Source organism: Sus scrofa, chromosome X (genome assembly GCF_000003025.6).
Source record: "Sus scrofa isolate TJ Tabasco breed Duroc chromosome X, Sscrofa11.1, whole genome shotgun sequence".
Taxonomy (NCBI): domain Eukaryota; kingdom Metazoa; phylum Chordata; class Mammalia; order Artiodactyla; family Suidae; genus Sus; species Sus scrofa.
The window spans coordinates 95,284,295-95,299,884 of NC_010461.5; positions in this window are offsets into that span (position 1 = coordinate 95,284,295).

The following is a 15,590-nucleotide window of genomic DNA, read 5'->3' on the forward strand; positions in this document are numbered from 1 at the left end:
GCATTCAGATCTGCTTGCCTCAAGAAATGATATTCTTGACTCTCATGCTCCATCATCTTGGCTCTGTTTAATTGTATTGTTTCCTTTGTGGATATATTCCTATTCTAATGAGTCATTGCCATGTTGCTGCTGTTCAACTGTTCTAAGACATCAAAAGGTCCCAGGATTAAGAATTTCCCTTGAGAAAAGAATGCAAAAGAGAATGGATGTATGTACATGTATAACTGAATGTCTTTGTTGTACAGCAGAAATTATCACAACCTTTTAAATCAACTATACTTCAATAAATTTTTTAAATGAAAAAACAAACAAACAAAAAAAGAATTTCCCTTGAAACTACCTTGGCCTATTATAAATTATTCTCTATAAATACAGACAAATTTTAATTTCCTGTAAGTATCACAAACTGCTTCATATATATATATATATATGTTTTCTTTCTCTAGGGATATCCTATGTCAAAAGTAAAAGTCTGTTCCCCTCCTCCCTTTAAATTGCTGCTGATATGGAGAATTTTCTAAGGGAACTATAGTCCACACTGATAGCATCTCATAAGTCAGAGAATTAGGGAAAGAGATAGATTTTGGATACCAGTCTTAGCCATAGGGATTTTGAGCATCCACTTTTCCTCATCATAATAGTAACAGTAAAAATACTTTACATTAATTTTGTAAATGATTGAATTATAGATAATTTACAATGTTGTGTTATACATTAATGTTTTAATTAATGTTTTTAAAGTTCTGTCATACCTGTTATTCAGTCCTCACAAAAACAAAGGGGGCAGGATAGAAATTATCTAAATTTTTACATGGAAATTAACACACAAGGGCATTTAGGTGATTTGGTTAGGGTCTTATGGCTAGTAAGTCTCCAGTTTCTATTCCAGTGAGTGTTCATCCAGCCTCCTTAGTATTTCTGCACAGTGTAATTTTTTATTACAAAGAATATGGTATACAGTTCATATAAAGAAACATATTTTGTAATAATCTATAAAGGAAAAGAATTATATACATATATATATCTGAATCAATTTGCTGTATACCTGGAACTAACACAATATTGAAAATCAACTATACTTCAATAAAAACTTTTAAAATAAAAAAAAAATTTAAAAAGAATTACATCCAATTTATCCTCAGAACCACACAAACAATAAGAGAATGGAGAAAAATATTTAAACTGTTGAGAGGAAAAAACCCTACCAACCTAGGATTCTGTACCCTGTGAAATTTCGTTCAAAAGTGAAGAAGAGATAAGGACTTTCTCAGATAAACAAAAATTGAAGGAATTTGCTACCAGGAAAACTGCTTTGCAATAAATGTTAAAAAGAATTCTTCAGAGAGAAGGAAAGTGATATAAGTCAGAAACTCAAATCTATGTAAAGAAAGGAAGAATATTAGAGAAGGAATAAATGAAGGTAAAATAAAAGCTTTCATTTTTCTTATTCTTAATCAATTTTGCAGATAACAACTTGTTCAAAATAACAAAGCAATAATGTATTTAATTAAGTGTGCTTATATATATATATATGCTTATGTATCAGTGAAATGAATGACAGTGATGATACAAGGAATGGGAGGGAAGAATTAGGATTATTTTGTTATTACAAGATAGTTGCACTACCAGTGAAGTGTGGTATAATATTATTTGAAAGTACACTTGTATTACATGTAAAGGTATATTGCAAACCTCAGGGCAACCACTAAAATAGAGAAAGAAATATAATTGATATGCCAAGAAAGGAGGGAAAACAGAATCATACAAAATGCTCAGTTAAAACTACAAAGGCAGAAAAGATTGAAAGACAAAAATAGGAGGGGTTCCTTTTGTGGCTCAGTGGGTTAAGAACCCTACTTGTTTCCATGAGGATGCGAACCCACCTTGCTCAGTGGGTTAACAATCCAGCATTGCTGAAAGCTGTGGTACTGGTCATAGATGTGGCTTGGATCCTGTATTGCCTGCATTGCTGTGGCTGTGGTGTAGACCTGCAGCTGCAGCTCTGATTTGACCACTAGCCCAGGAACTTCCATATGCCATGGGTGTGGCCCTAAAAAAAAAAAAGGCAAAAATAGGAACAAAGAAGAAAGGCAACTAATAGAAAACAATAACAAACATGGCAGATATTAACCCAACCATAGAAATAACTCACATACTATCTAATTCATCCATTTAAAAGTCACAATTCAGTGTTTTGGGGTGTGCTATATTATTAATCTTTAAGATTTTGGTAAAAAATATATAAAATTTGCCATTTTAAAAATGAGTGATGTATAAAAATACATGTATTATGCTAAAACTAGTATGCAAAGTAGATATTTATACAGAAATGCTTTTAAAAGTATAGGATGTCTGAGAAATCGCAATAATAGTTGCCTCTAAGAAGTGGCAGTTAGGGACAGAGGGAGAAGAATGGAAGAGAAAATAATTTCTCATATTTTCTTCTGTACTATTTTCATGATTTACTGTGTTACCATATTACCTATTTAAAAAAATAATTAGAAAAAAATTAATTTGTAAGTATATTAGATACACGGTATTTTTTTTTTTTTTATTACTCTCCCCTTTCACACCAATGCTCAAATCACTAACCACTCAGGGTAGTCTTTCCCACTGAGAACTCTGCTGAAACTTCAGAATCCCTCTCAATACATTATTCTAGGGTTTTACTACCACTGAACCAGAGCAATCCCCAATAAAAATATAATTGCAAGTATGTAAAATGATGTACACATTGAAAATAGAGTACATTAGAGATTTCTCTCTGTGTAAGATTTTCCAGGGAACTAGGCTATTACATTAAACAATGTACCTTTTAAATGGTACTTTCCCAGAAAATATAATTAAAACAAAGATGAATAAATATTGCTAAATATGAACCATGATTGTACCTCTGATTGTATATTTACACTTCTCTGCCAGATTAAGGACGAGAAAAAACAGCATTTCAGAACTTATATACTTATCCATATGGGGAATATTCCAAAGTATGTACCATTTCAACATATCCTGGCAGGTTATCTAACAATGCTGCAACATTTTTAAAAGCAGTCAAGACTGCCAAGTCTCACAGTGTGGGATCCAGATGTGGAAGGTATTTGGAAGCATGTATTTTCTTCTAGGCAAACTCAGCATCAGGCCATGTAAAAGAATTCTGGCCTCCTCACCCCTGGAGTGTAGGTTAGTAACCATGACTGATATGAATTGTCGGTGGTTCTGGAACAGGAATGATCCTATCTTGCATTTGCCACTAGCCAAAAACTTGTAAAGAGCCTTTCTTAGCAGAAAGGCATTTTCAATCTAAGTCAAATGCTCAAGTCCATGATATATATATATATGTATATATATATACATATATATATATTTTTTTTTATCGAGGCCAGTAGTGCTTATAGTTTGTAATCTCCAACACATACCCATACATCCAAGTGTACATGCCTGCCCATGGGGACATATGCACACATGTGTGTGCAAACACAGAGACACATACACACTCTCTCTCTCACACACACCCCACCCTCCCTATAGGAGAAGCAGAGAAGGAACTCCTTCTCAGATTTCATGGGTTAGAGTTAAAATTTCCTTGACATGATTTTAATTTAAACTTCCAGTATTATATCCAGAGGAAAAAATCCCATAGCATAATTCAACAGTAGGTATGGTCTTAAAATAGTGTGGCTTCAGGAGTTCCCGTCGTGGCGCAGTGGTTAACGAATCCGACTAGGAACCATGAGGTTGCGGGTTCAGTCCCTGCCCTTGCTCAGTGGGTTAAGGATCCGGCGTTGCCGTGAGCTGTGGTGTAGGTTGCAGCTGCGGCTCGGATCCTGCGTTGCTGTGGCTCTGGTGTAGGCCGGTGGCTGCAGCTCCGATTGGACCCCTAGCCTGGGAACCTCCATGTGCCGCGGGAGCGGCCCAAGAAATAGCAACAACAACAACAACAAAAGACAAAAAGACAAAAGACAAAAAAAAAAAAATAGTGTGGCTTCAGTTTCCTCATCTGTAAAAAAATAATTTCATTAGGCAATCACTTTGGATCCTGTCTAGTTTGAACATTACTAGGTAATAACAATCATTTAATTATAAACAGCTTTACATGAAGAATAGGTGCAATATTCAACACCCCCCCACCCCATAACCAATTAATATACCTTGAGGCTGGGATACAAAGACTAAACTGGGTCATCTTTCATCTCTTAAGGTCTTTCAACTCCAAGATTCTATTGGCTTTCTGGGTGTCAGTTTTATAACCTAATGTATCTGTATTTTTTTAGGACACTGAAAAACCACACCTTCTTGGAGTTAACACTTCAGACCTTGCTTTATTGAACAAAACAAGAAAGAAATCTAGTATTTATATTAAGAGCTATAAATACTGAAGTTGTCAGCTGACAGGAATGTATCTGGACATTGCAAATAAAAGCAAACAGAGCTTTACTGTGAGATAACCCCTAAATTTCTAACCAGATCAGGATTTACCTGGAGATCTTTGGCTTCCTTCAGAGTCAGATTAATACCAGCTGTCCCAGGACCAACTGCACCCAGAAAATAATATAAAATAGTACAGAGAACAAATAGTTTGTCTGATGGGATTGAAATTCACAAATCCCGTTTATTACGGGAGGTAGTAATTTGGCTTTAAAGGAAGAAAGATGAGGTTCAGATTCCAGATCTACCACTTATTAGCTGGCCTCATCTTGGATAAGTTATGTAACCCCTCTATGTTTCAATTTTCTCATTAATTAAATGGGGATAATAATACCTCATTCTTAAGGCTAATGTTTCTGAGACCCTGAAGGCACTTAAGAAATAGTAGTTATTACAAAAATCACTCTCTTTCTGGACTTTAGGCCATGTATCTTGTTCTACCTTAGCAAGTCTCCTGATTCCATCAGTGCTTTGTCTCTCTCTCTCAAATGCTCTCTTTTTGGTATTTGAGTTTTGTGACCTATCCACTTAGGGAATATTTTGTAGATCACTTCTACTTAGATAAATCATAAAACCTAATCCCTTCTGTCCAGATCGACACTAACAGAGAAGTCCAAAAATGTCCATTGTACCACTCCTTCTATTTGACACGAGTGTATGATATTTTATTTTTAATCAATATTATGGTTGCTGGCCCTTAAACAATGTACAAATTTATCAGTCAGAATATAAACACTGACCAAAGAAACCTATGAGTAGTCAGGGCATTTATCTTAATGACTCAGTCTATCAGCTGTACCAATAGAAGCCAGATCTGCTGCCTAGAACAAAACTTACAAATTATCTGTGAGAAAACATCTGCCTTCCCTCCAGCATCAACTTCTCTTGTGGCAAAAGAAATATTTATAGACCTGAATTCTATAGTTTTATTTGGAATCGTAGACTTTGGTTTTGGAAAGTTGGAAAGATGTGAGTGGTGAGCTTTGAAAATGCAAGCTTTGTACAGAGGAGAAAATACCCTCCTATAATCTTTGCCCACCTCAAAAATTGTCTGAACAAGTTCTAAAAATCAATTGACTACAACAAACTCTTATTTTTAGAAGTAAGCATAATGACAATAACAGGATTTCAAAATGAATACAATGCAGAAACTGACAGCTATATTTCTCTCTGCGATTCTACCTCTGCTTATAAAGAGGATGCTAAAAGGTTGGTGCGGGATGGGGCGGGGGGGATTCTGTTCCAGTACAGTTAACATCAGCCATACCTAAAACTCCATGTAAGCTGTATAGTCTGTAGCTGCAAAAATTTTAGTTATGTTCTGGATACGATTCTACTTTGAAATATATTGCAAATATTTTGTTCCTGGTCTGTAACTGACCATTTCATTCTATTACTGGTATCTTCTAAGGAGCAATGGTTTGCTGTTCTTGTTATTGTGTCAAAATTATTGTGAGAGTCCAATTTACCTTTTTTTCTGGTCCTAGCTAAAGGTTTTCAAAATGTGTATTTACCTAACCCATGGTTTACAAAGATATCTTTTATGTTATAAAAATTTTTATAATTTTATCTTTTATTTTTAGGTCTATTCTATTTTGTGTTGGTTTTGATATGTATTGAAAAGTAAAGATAGCACTAAATGTTTTCCTAATAGATATCCAGTTTTTCCAGCACAATTTCTTAAAAAGATTGCTCACCCACAGCATATGGAAGTTCAAATCTGAGCTGCAGCTGGCGGCCTATGCCACAGCCACAGCAATGCCAAGTATGAGCTGCCTCTTAGACCTATACCACACCTCATGGCAATGCCAGATCCTTAACCCACTGAGAGAGGCCAGGGGTGGAAACTGCATCCTTATGGATACTAGTCAGGTTCATTACTGCTGAGCCATGATGGGAACTCCCCTAAAGTTTCCATAAGGTTCACAGTAAGTGTTGTAAGATTATAAGTTCTCTTGATGCTTTTCTCTTTCAAAGTTGATTTGGGTATTTTGGGACCTTTGCATTTTCATAAGATTTGCAATCATCTTATTAATTCCTGCAAGAAATGTTCTTGGGATTTTGTGTTAAATCTATAGTCAATTTGGGTAGAGTTGTCACCTCAACAGAATAGACTCTTCCATATATGAATACACTATATATTCACATTATTTAGGTTTAAAAAGTAATTTCTTGTAATGTTTTATGGTTTTCAATGTACAGATCTGAAACATATTTGTTGAATTTATCTTATATACATCATGGGTTTTTATGCTATTTAAATAGTTATTTGAAATTTCATTTTATTTTTATTTTTGTTTATTTTGTTTATTTTTCTTTTCTATAACGTGGACAAATCACCCTGTCTTTTTTTTTTTTTTCTTTCTTTTTTTTCTTTTTAGGGCTGCATCTGTGGCAAATGGAAGTTCCCAGGCTAGGGGTCAAATCAGAGCTTCAAGTGCCAGCCATACCACAGCCACAGAAACACCAGATCTGAGCTGAGTCAGTGACCTACACCACAGTTCATGGCAATGCCAGATCCTTAATCCACTGAGGGAGTCTGGGGATTGAACCTGCTTCCTCATGGATACTAGTTGGATTCATTTTTGCTGCACCACAATGGGAACTCCCAAATTTCATTTTTAAATTGTTAGTTTCTAGGAGTTCCCGTCGTGGCGCAGTGGTGAACGAATCCGACTAGGAACCATGAGGTTGCGGGTTCGATCCCTGGCCTTGCTCAGTGGGTCAAGGATCTGGTGTTGCCGTGAGCTGTGGTGTAGGTTGCAGACGCTGCCCGGATCCCGTGTTGCTGAGGCTGTGGCCGGTGGCTACAACTCCAATTAGACCCCCTAGCCTGGGAACCTCCTTATGCCGCAGGAGCGGCTCTAGAAAAGGCAAAAAGACAAAAAAAAAAAAGGAGTTCCCGTTGTGGCGCAGTGGTTAACGAATCCGACTAGGAACCATGAGGTTGCGGGTTCGGTCCCTGCCCTTGCTCAGTGGGTTAAGGATCCGGCGTTGCCGTGAGCTGTGGTGTAGGTTGCAGACGCGGCTCGGATCCCGCGTTGCTATGGCTCTGGCGTAGGCTGGTGGCTACAGCTCCGATTCAACCCCTAGCCTGGGAACCTCCATATGCCGCGGGAGCGGTCCAAGAAATAGCAACAAAAAAGACAAAAAAAAAAAAAAGTTATTTTCTAGTATATAGAACAACAGTTGATTTTTGTGTATTGATTCTATATTCAACTTTCTTACTGAATTTATTTATGATTTCCAGTAGGGTTTAAAAAATATTCTATGAGATTTTCTATATATATAATCCCATTTTCTGATCCCATTTTCTGAAATAATAAGAATACACTTTTGTTTTTAATCTCACATATTTTGTATTTCTTGCTTTGTTGTACCAGCTAAGACATCAAATACAATATTGAGTAGGGGTGGTGAGAGGATACACACCTGTGTTCCTAATCTTATGGGGAAAGCAGTTAGTCTTTTAATATTAGGCGAGATGTTAGCTAAAGTGTTGGGGGTTTGTTTTTCTGTTTTGTCTCGTTTTGTTTGTTTATGCTTTTTATCATGTTGAGGAAGATCCTTTCTATTCTTAAATAACTGAGAGTATTTATTAGGAATGTGTGTTAAAATGCTTTCTCTGCACCTTTTCTGCTTTTCTGAACATAATGATTTTTTACTCTTTCACTATTTTCATATGGTGGACTGAATTGATTTTTTATTCTGGTAAAATACACACAACACAAAATTTACCATTTTAAACATTTTTAACTGTACAGTTTAGGAATATTAAATATATTCACATTGTTGTACAACCATCACCACCATCCATATCACATAGCAAAATGTCTTTAAGGTTCATCTATTTGGAAATATTTGTTTAAAAATTTCTTCCCTTTTTAGAAGGAATTAATACTCCATTGTATCAGATTTTGTTTATCCATTCATCTAGTGATGAACATTTGCATTATTTCTACCCTCTGGCTATTGTGAATAATGTTATTATAAACATGTGCGTACAAATATCTACTCAGATCCCTGATTTCAATTCTTTTGGGTTATGTAGCCAGAAGTAAAATTGCTCAATCATATGGTAATTCTATTTTTAATTTTTTGAGGAACCATAGTACTGTTTTCCATAATACCTGCATTGCTTTGTATTTCTATCAACAATGCACAAGCATTCTAATTTCACCACATTATTACTAACACTTGTCATTTTCTGTTTTTATAGTAGCTATCCTAATGGGTATGAAGAGGTATCAGGTATCTAATTGGAATCTCTGTCAAAAGTCATTTAACCATATATGTGAGGCTTTATTTCTAGGCATTTTATTCTATTCCATTGTTCTGAATGTCTGCCATTATGCCATGTCACACTGTTTTGATTACTTTTGCTATGTACTACATTTTGAAATCAGAAAGTGTGAGATTTCCGACTTTGTTCTTTTTAAAGATTGTTTTTGCTATTTGTGTTCTGTCGAGATTCCATATAAATTGTTGTGATTTTAATAGGGATTGCATTAAATCTATGGAGTACTTTGGATACTATTGACATCTTAATAATATGATGTCTTCCAATCCATGAACAAGGGATGAATCTTTTCACCCTTGGAAAGACGAACTGGTCCTTCCACCGTTTTGTGTCTTCTTTGGTTTCTTTGAGCAACATTTTGTACATTTCAGTGGACAGTCTTTTACCTCCTTGGTTAAGTTTATTCCTAAGGATTTGATTTTTTAAAAATTTATTTATTTATTTATTTAATCTTTTTAGGGCTGCACCTATGACATATGGAAATTCCCAGACTGGGTGTCAAATCGGAGCTGTAGCCACCATTCTGTGCCACAGCTACAACATCGCCACATCCTAGCCACATCTGTGACCAACACCACAGCTCATGGCAATGCTGGATCCTTAACCCACTGAGCGAGGCCAGGGATCAAACCTGCATCCTTATGGATGCTAGTCAGATTTACTTTTGCTGTGCCATGACGGCAACTCCCAGGATTGATTTTTTGGATGCTGTTGTAAATAGTATTATTGTCTAAATTACCTTTATTAATTACTCACTAGTGCATGTAATTTTATATCCTTAGTTTTTCTGAAATTATTTATTAGGTCTAAATTTTTTTATGTCGAGTCTTTAGGTTTTCTAAATACAAAGATAATTTTACTTATTTATTGCCAATTTGGATATCTTTTATTGCTTTTTCTTTTCTGGCTGGAACTTCCAGTACATGTTGAAAGGAAGTTGTGGAAGTTAGCATCTGTGCCTTGTTCCTCATTTTAGACGAAAATCTTTCAGTCTTTCACCATTGAGTGTGATATTAGTTATGGGTTTTAAAAATTTTTAAAAAATTTTCTTTACATGTGCCTTTATTATATTGAGGTATGGTCCATCTATTCCTAGTTTGTTGAGTTTAAATTTTTATTATGAAAGGATGTTGAAGTTTGTCAAATAATTTTTGTGCATTCATTGAGATGATCATGTGGTTGTTTTTTCACTTCATTCTGTTAATGTGGTGTATTACATTGATATATTTTCACATGTTGAACCATCCTCACATTCTTGGAATAAATACCACTTGGTCATGGTGTACAAGCCTTTAAATGTGCTGTTGAGTTTGGTTTGCTAGTATTTTTCTCTTCTCTTCTCTTCTCTTCTCTTCTCTTCTCTTCTCTTCTCTTCTCTTCTCTTTTGTGGCTGCACCTATGGCATATGGAAGTTCCTGGCCCAAGGCTGGAATCAGAGCTGCAGCTGCTGGCCTATGCCACAGCCATGACAACACCATATCTGAGCCACATATCTGAACCACCTCTATGCTGAAGCTTGTGGCAATGCTGGATCCTTAACCTACTGAGCAAGGCCAGGTGTCTAACCTGCATCCTCATGGACACTATGTCAAGTTCTTAATCCACTGAGCCACAATGGGAACTCCGGTTTGCTAGTATTTTTTTGAGGATTTTTGCATTAATAGTCATAAAGAATGGGGGCCTGTAGTTTTCTTTTCTTTTCTTTTTTTTGTAGTGTCTTTTTCTGGCTTCGATATCATGATAATGCTGACCTCATTGAATGAGTTAGGAAATGTCTCCTCCTCTTCAAATTTTTGAAATCTTTGGGGAAGGATTGGTATGAATTCTTCCTAAATATTTGGTAGAATTCACTAGTGAAGTCAATAATATAGTAATTTTGTTCGGGGATGCTTTTGAACCCGATTCATCTTTTTGAACCTGATTTCATAGTTATAAATCTATTCAGATTTTCTATTTCTTCATGGTTCAGTCTTGGTATGTTGTGTGTTTCTAAAAGTTTTTTTCATTTCATCTAGGTTATCCAATTTATTGGCATACATTTGTTTATAGTACTCTCTTGTAATACTTTTTATTTCTGTTAAAAATTATAGTATTAATGTTCTATCATTTCTGATTTTATTTCATTTGAGTCTTTCATTTTGTCATTTTTTTTAGCTAAAAGTTTTTCAATTTTATTCATTTATTTCTAAGAACCAACCCCTTAGTTTTATTTATTTTCACATTGTTTTTCTATTCACTATTTTATTTATCTCTGCTCTAAATTTTATTATTTCCTTCCTTATGCTAGATTTTGGTTTACTTTGTTCTCCTTTCTCTTGTTCCTTGAGGTATAAAGTTGGGTTGCTTATTTGAGAATTTTCTTTTTAATGTTGATTTGTAATTTACAGTTATAAATTTTTTTCTGAAAGCTGCTTTCACTACATCCCATGAGTTTGAGTATATGTTAATTTTTCTCAATATATTTTCTAATTTCCTTTGGAATTGTTTCTTGGATCCATTGGTTATTTAAGAGTAAATTGATTTTTTTTTTCAATGAAAACCAATCTACAATTCTTGGGGTAAATTCCACTTGACTATGATAGACTGTCCTTATATATAGCTAGATTTTATTTATTTATTTATTTTTGGTCTTTTCGTCTTTTTAGGGCCACAGCCATGGCATATGGAGGTTTCCAGGCTAGGGGTCAAATTGGAGCTGTAGCTGCTAGCCTACACCACAGGCACAGCAATGCCGGATCTGAGCCACATCTGCAACCTACGCCACAGGACATGGCAATGCCAGATCCTTAACCCAGAGTGAGGCCAGGGATCGAACCTGTGTTCTCATGGATGCTATTTAGATTCATTTCCGCTGAGCCATGATGGGGACACCTGATAACATTTTGTAAGAATTTTTGCATTATTTTTATGAGATATATTTTTCTAAGTTTTCATTTATTATAATGCCTTTTGTTACTTTTATGCCTTTTTAATTGAGGTATAATTGACATACTACGTGTATATATTTAAATTATACAAATTACTACATTTTTATTTATGTATATATTTGCAAAACCATCACCATAATCATGACAATGATATATATGACAGTGAATATATCTGTTACCTACAAATGTTTCCTTGTTTGTTTCTGTGATCCCACCTTCTTGCTTTTCCCTGGTTCCTCTCATCCTCACATTACCACTGATCTGTTGTCAATTAATTTAGATTAGTTTTCACTTTCTATAATTTTATATAAATGGAATTATACAATATGTACTTTTTTGTCTGGCATTTTTTACTCAGCATGTGTATTTAGGTATGCATCCATATTATTGCATATGTTGAGAAGTTATTCCTTTTTATGCCCAACTAATATTCCATTTTATTGATATACCATAAACTGTATGTTCATTCTCTGTCCATGGACAATTCAGTTGTTTCTAGCTTCTGGCTATTCAAAATAACACTGCTATAAATATTAGTCTACATGTGTTTATGTGATATGTGTGTTTGTTTCTCTTGGATTGGAGTGGTTGGATCATATAGTAGGTGCATTATTAGCTTTTTAAGGAACTGCCAAACAACTTTTTTCAAAGTGGTTGTACCATTTTACATTCCCACAAGCATTATTTGAGAATTCTAGTTTCTCTATATCGTCACCACTTGGTATAGTTGATCATGTTAAAAGGAGTGCAGTGATAACTCATTTTGGTTATAGTTTGCGTTTTATCAATGAATAATGATGTTGAATATATTTCCATGTGCTTGTCATCTGTGTATCTTCTTAATGATGTATCTGTTCAAATGTTTGATTCTTTTTAAAATTAGATTGCTTATTTTCTTATTATCATGTTTTGAAGGTTCTTTATATGTTCTGAATATAAGAATTCAACCAAAGACTCTAGGAGATCACCAATGCAGACCTTGAGAGCTCATTTTCTGTGTGGCTCTCTCTTCTCTAGTACACTGCCTTGCAATTTATAGTCACATCAGCATCCCTAGACTCTGATGTCTTTCTCTTCAAATCAGCAAGATGCCCTGTTCTGTTTGGGATCCCCTTCACACATGAAGTGCAGAAAGTATTGAAAGCCAAAAGGCAAGGAAATAGTAGAGCTCACTTTGTTTGTTTTCCTTTTCTCAATGTTCACTGTCCTGTACTGCATATTTCCCAATATTTGAAGATGATTAATTCCTGTATTTTATCTAGTTTTCTAATTGTTATAGTGGAAGGATAAGTCTGATACCAGAGTCTGTCATAGCCAGAAGTTTAAATTTGACCACTTATTTTCTTTTATTCCTTTTTTTCCATTACCACTTTATCCTCAAGGCAAAAATTTCAGCTACTGCTTTAAGCTTCTGTGATTCCTGAATTTGCATTAGTCCATGAGGCCTTTGTATGATACATAAGAAATTTCACTCTTACCCTCTTCTCTCCTTCTCCTCCACACCTATCTCCTTTAGAATTATCTTCCCACTTTTGTATATAAATACATTTTTCCTAATGCATTCATGCATACCATTTTTCTGTGACTCTACAATTATGTCTCCTTTTACCCCTTTGCCTCACTTTTGTCTTAAATAAATGCATGATTTAAATATTATAACTTTTATTTTGGTTTCAAGTAATAATTCACTGTACATTTCATTTTAGTTTATAATTGTGAACTCTTGGTTATTCCTAATCTTTTCTTAAAATATTTCTTTTGGTATAGATTGTCTATTGTCACTTTTCAAGACTTATTTTTTAAAGAATGTTTTTCTCATAAGAAATTCCACATCACTTTCTGCTATCACTTGTTTTAAGCTTATTTAGACCTGTTTACCAAGAAAAGTAAGTATTTATGATTTATAAGTCCCATCTTTCTGGATAAGTACTTAACTTACCTTCTGCTTATAAAATCTCAATGGATTCCTTAATAAATGGTGACATTGATAACAATATACACTCTGCTGGTGGAGACCAGAAATAACAAATAGAAAGGAAATAACTTCCTTCAGTCTCATTTCTTGGAACATGACATAGCTCATAGTAAGCACTCAATAAATCTTATCAAATAGTTCTATTATTATTGCTAATAATATGCTAATCCATAATGTTTCACCTATTATTTACTTTTATTTCCAGTTCACTTTTGTGCAATGCTGCATAAAAAGTCAAACAGAGCTGTACTTGAAACTAGATTCACTACTTATTTTTTTCTCATTGAACTTTAAAATGGGGTTAAAACATTCATTACAGGATATTTGTGTCTAGCACGAAGCTGAGCACATAGTGGGCATCCAAAAAATATTTGTCTATTTTTTTGAAATGTCAACTTTCCCTCCAAAAGCCAAATTTTCTTCTTTCTTTCCTTCCGTAAACCCCACTGAGTTGTCCTCATTCCTTTCCCCCCACAATTTTGATTTCTTCAGTGCCTCATCTTTTTTCCTTTGTATCTTCCTTTGTATCTTCAATCCCTATTTTAAATTATTTTATTGGAGTGTAGTTGACTTATAACATTGTGTTAGTTTCAGGTATACAGCAAAGTGATTCAGTTATACATATTCATATATCCATTCTTTTTCAGGTTCTTTTCCTATATAGGTCATCACAGCAAATTAAGTAGAGTTCTTCATGCTATATAGTAGGTCATTGTTGGTCATCTATTTTATGTATACTAGTGTGTATATATTAATCCCAAATTGCCAATCTATCCCTCCACCATGTTTCCCCTTTGGTAACCATAAGTTTGTTTTCATACCAATGATTTATTTATTTTCAAAATTGTTATTGTGGTATATATAGTGATAATAAAAATAATAGTTATCTTCAGTATCTAGAAATGGTAAAAATTTTGATGTAGTTGGAGCAAGAATGGAGGTATGGGATGGTAAGTGGTTTAAAAATATCTGTAACATTTATATTATAAATGTTAACATCTGCAACATGAAGTGGTGTGGGGCTACTTCAAGTGGCCTCATATTCTAAGCTATTTTCTATTTCAGCCCATAGGTGAGGATTTCCCCAAATGTGTTTCAGCTAACACCTAACTTGAGAGAGTTTTAAGAAAGTTTCTGTGAAGAAATTCCATGGTAAAATACATGTGGAAAATGCTAGATTGAATAGCAAGAGCAGGACATCTCAGAGCCTTGAATATAATAATATATGATATATATAATTAATAATATAATAATGCCATATTATTATAACATAGCTTGTAGAATTTCTAGTTACTTTACCTCAGAACTTTTATTTTTGGTGGATAATGGAGTACTGCCTTTCATAAGAATAGTAGACCTTTTGTAAATCAACTATATTTCAGTAAAAAATAAAATAATCTACAAGAAAAGAACAATTGACCTTTTATGTAAGGAAATGACATAAATTAACTCTAAGAAAATAACTGGCTCTTATGGTGACACTGACCTGTAGGGGAGAGAGTTTGGTTTCTAGGAGATCCATGAGGAGGCTGTTGTAGCAGCCTAGACTGACGATAGCCTGAACAAAATTAATGACACAAGTATAGAGCAACTGTTGATCCTTCAAATGTGGTAGAAGTAGATGATAATTGAAGAGAAAGTTTTAAAATATATTTTTAAATTTGGACCACAAGATAAATAGTGATATAATTAACAAGGATAGGAAATAGAGAAGGAGAAATGGCTAAGTGGGAAAAGATAATTAGATAATGAGCGACTCATAAAATTATATATCTAACCCCAACCTGTATTCCATGTTTTGGATTCATATCAACTAACCTTCTGAGACTCTGCAAGTGTTGTACTATAGGCACTTTAATCTTAGCATGTCATAAACCAACTTTATCCAGAAAGGGAATATCTAGTCCTTCAGGGGTCCTACATATTAAAGTTGTTCTCCTTATTCTACTTTCTTATGTCTCTG